Source organism: Quercus suber, unplaced genomic scaffold, assembly GCF_002906115.3.
Source record: "Quercus suber isolate HL8 unplaced genomic scaffold, Cork oak 2.0 scaffold_145, whole genome shotgun sequence".
NCBI lineage: Eukaryota > Viridiplantae > Streptophyta > Magnoliopsida > Fagales > Fagaceae > Quercus > Quercus suber.
Window position 1 is genome coordinate 93,700 of NW_027069606.1, and position 4,570 is coordinate 98,269.

Sequence of the window (4,570 nt, forward strand, 5' to 3'; positions counted from 1 at the left end):
TTTGGCTCCACCACTAGGCAAAGTAGTTTGCCCAGCCATGTGGGACTGGGTGGGGATGGTGTAAAATAAAACCATCCTTAATCCTATCATTCTAGAATAACTCATTAAAAATGTATTTTTTTTTCTTAATTAACTCATTAAACATGTGCTTTTTTGTGTTAATTAACTCTGTTAAACATGTTTCTCAAAAAAAAAAAAAAAAACCTCTGCTATATAAAAGGTTTATTTGGTTTAGTGAGGGCCTGTTTGGTATTGCATTTTAAACAACAGTTTTCAGTGTTTAAATACTAAAAATTGTTGTTTTTAAGAGTGTTTGAGTTATGTTATTCAAAATATGGTATTTAAATACTAATTTTAAAAAACTCCTCATACCAGTTTTTAAGATGCAAACAATGTTGTTGTAAATAAGTTAAAAACTATGGGACTCACTAATTTAACAAATATTAATTGAATCTCTCTCTCTCTCTCTTATGGGACTCTCTCTCTCTCTCTCTCCAATTCGTTGTCCTCTAACTCTCACAAAGGAACAAAGTCAAGATCATTGTAGCGAAAGAAAAAAAAAATTAGGAAAAACTGCCAACCTAGGAAAAAAAAAAAAACATATAAATAAAAATAAAAAACACACCAAACCTGTGGGGCTCTCTCTCACTCTCATGTGGGTACTAGTTTTGGTTGAATGATTTGGGTGTAATTTTATGACTTGCAAAATAGGTCTTTGGGAATGGGTGGCAAGAAAAGGAAGAAGAAGATGGGAAGAAAATGAAGGAGATGAGAAGAAGACATGGGAAAAAGAGAGAGAAGAAGATCGGAAGAAGAGGAAGTGTCAGAATGTGTGTGGCTATGGGAATGGGTGGGCTATGGGTGAAAAATTAAAAAATTAAAAACTTAAAAATACTATTATTGTCAGAAAAAGTAAGAACTTTACCACTTGAAAAAAAATAAAATAAAAAAAATAAAAAAACAAATAAAAAATACAAATAAAAACAAAAACAAAACAAAATAAAACAAAAAACATACGTGTTTTTATAACACTTTTTAAAGCACAATTTTTTTTTTTTTTTTTTTTTTATCATTTAAACAACAATACTTGAACATCAACAATGGAAAGGACGAGAGTAGAGGAATTTGATGAGTCTCTATATAAAGATTGTGGATGAATCAATCTTGTTTTTCTCTAAGGTTTCTCTCTCAAAATTCTCTCTGGAAGCTCTCTACATTTCGTGGGTATAAGGGGTATTTATACTGAGGTGAGAGTGGAATGCGAAGAGTCAAGTTTTTCAAAGTAGGGCTAGCTAGCGGCTTGGCCTCGCAACTTGACTGAGTCGTGAGTTTAAGCTGCGAGATAATAGAACGGCCAGGCTGGACTTTTTGCCCTGTAGTGCTCCAGCTGGCATGACTATTCATCTTCTCTACACACTTCACTCGTGTGCTGCAATTGGCAGCTTGCCAGTCGCGAGTCACCCGCGAGTCCCAGCTGCAAGTCTCTGCATCCTAGCACAATTTTGAGCATTTCTTCACACTTTCTCACTCACTATCCTTACATGATTCCCACCTAAATACAGGGTTGCTAATTGCTAAATTATAAGTAAATTTGGTACGGAATAAAGCTAACACAATAGTTAATTAAATTCAGCCTTACAATTTTAAAAAATAGAAACTGTAAGGTTGATCATAACTACAAGATCTCATAGAGAGTAAGGGCTGGATTTTAAGTCTCAAAAAGAAAAATTCACACATGTACACTTAGGTTATATTAGAGTAGAATTTTTATTTTGAATAAAAAATTAAATTATAAAAAAAAAAAAAAAAAAAAAAAGTTAAGATTTTCAGTGGTAACAAATTTTTTTTTTTTTTTTTTTATGAGAACTGTAACAAATATTAACATCCATAACTTACACATAGGTAATAACCAATGTATTTTATATAAACTAAGCTCTAATCATTCTAATGAAGAGAAAAAACAAAAGCTTAAAATGTTTCTAGATTCCATAGGCATGCATAATCGAAAGAGTGTAACTGGATCTTTACAAATAGCTGGTAAAAAAAATATATATATATAAAAAAAAAAAAAAAAAAAAGCAAAGCAATTTTCTTCCAGACACATTTAAGACTTGGAGTCAACACCTAAATAGAATTTTCATCTTGACATGTTCTGATTTCAAGATGAGGTCTGCGACAATTATGGCTTGGTTGTTGGTATTGCAATGGAGGCCGTGGTTGAGGTTCTAGCGAGAGGGATTTGAGTTGTTTGGGAATTAGAATAAGTCTAATTTGTTAAAACTTTTTTGACAACTCAGATTGTAAGTTGGTGGTCATGTATAATATTTTTATAATAAAAAATATGATCCATCACTTAAAAGTTGACATGTTATTGTTACATTAGACACATGAGTAAGAAATTTAACGGAAGTTAACAGAATGACCAATAATGTTTATTTTTTAAACTTTAAGAACTAATAAAGTTCACTTAAAATTTAAAAGACCAATTGTGCTCATAAAGTAAACTTCAGAGACCGACTATGTAATTTTGTCTTCTAACCTCCTCAACCTTTTAAAGAAAAGGCATTGCATATCTCACACTCTAATATATACACTATGTACACTTCATCAAAATCATGAGTAGAATATGATATTCTTCAAAAGGTGGACGTCAAATGTGAAATTATTGGATATTGTGTGTAAGAAATATTCCTGTGTGTACAAGTGTGAAGCAACATTCATTCATATATAAGGATGGGTAGCATTGGACTACCCACCCTTAATTTGGACCTAATAGGATTTGATTAAGTCTTAAAAATCTAAATGTAAAAAAGTATTTAAAACGTAATTATGAAAAATAATAATAATTCTTAAAAATCTACTTTTTCCTGATTATTTTTGGCATGATTTGGGGCTTGTTTAGTAATGATGTTCAAGTATTGTTGTTTAAATGATAAAAAAAAAAAAAAAAAAAAAATTGTGCTTTAAAAAGTGTTATAAAAACACGTATGTTTTTTGTTTTATTTTGTTTTGTTTTTGTTTTTATTTGTATTTTTTATTTGTTTTTTTATTTTTTTTATTTTATTTTTTTTCAAGTGGTAAAGTTCTTACTTTTTCTGACAATAATAGTATTTTTAAGTTTTTAATTTTTTAATTTTTCACCCATAGCCCACCCATTCCCATAGCCACACACATTCTGACACTTCCTCTTCTTCCGATCTTCTTCTCTCTCTTTTTCCCATGTCTTCTTCTCATCTCCTTCATTTTCTTCCCATCTTCTTCTTCCTTTTCTTGCCACCCATTCCCAAAGACCTATTTTGCAAGTCATAAAATTACACCCAAATCATTCAACCAAAACTAGTACCCACATGAGAGTGAGAGAGAGCCCCACAGGTTTGGTGTGTTTTTTATTTTTATTTATATGTTTTTTTTTTTTTCCTAGGTTGGCAGTTTTTCCTAATTTTTTTTTTCTTTCGCTACAATGATCTTGACTTTGTTCCTTTGTGAGAGTTAGAGGACAACGAATTGGAGAGAGAGAGAGAGAGAGTCCCATAAGAGAGAGAGAGAGAGATTCAATTAATATTTGTTAAATTAGTGAGTCCCATAGTTTTTAACTTATTTACAACAACATTGTTTGCATCTTAAAAACTGGTATGAGGAGTTTTTTAAAATTAGTATTTAAATACCATATTTTGAATAACATAACTCAAACACTCTTAAAAACAACAATTTTTAGTATTTAAACACTGAAAACTGTTGTTTAAAATGCAATACCAAACAGGCCCTCACTAAACCAAATAAACCTTTTATATAGCAGAGGTTTTTTTTTTTTTTTTTGAGAAACATGTTTAACAGAGTTAATTAACACAAAAAAGCACATGTTTAATGAGTTAATTAAGAAAAAAAAATACATTTTTAATGAGTTATTCTAGAATGATAGGATTAAGGATGGTTTTATTTTACACCATCCCCACCCAGTCCCACATGGCTGGGCAAACTACTTTGCCTAGTGGTGGAGCCAAAAACTTTTCCTAAGACTGACCATGGTAAATAGAATGAAGTTCTTCAAGTAAAATAAAATAAAATAAAATAAAATAAAATGAGAATGACTAAAACAATACTTTATTTCACAATTTAGCTTTAATTAACTCAACAAAGGTGTGTCCTGCATTCTTTCATAGCATTAAAATGATTTATAATTATTTTTTAACTAAATTTCTTAGCAATATTTTTTTTCTATATGTGTGTGTATATATATACAATTTTTTTAAAAAAAAAGGATATATATACAATTAAACAATCATTCAAGAACTAATTTTTATCTTATTACGAAACTTGAATATTATAGATGGTTTTTCCATAAATTATTCACAATTTGAAATTTTGAATTAAATTATATAATTTCAATTACTCAATTCGGTCTAATAAACAAGTCTATAACCATAATTTAGTTTAATTTTTCAAGCCACTATTATCAATTACACAAAAAATTAAAAAAAATAAAAAAACTATTTTATCAAATTATAATAAATTTAAGTAATAAACCATTCACACCTAACGTTTTGTTTTGGTTTTTTTTTTTTTTTTTTTT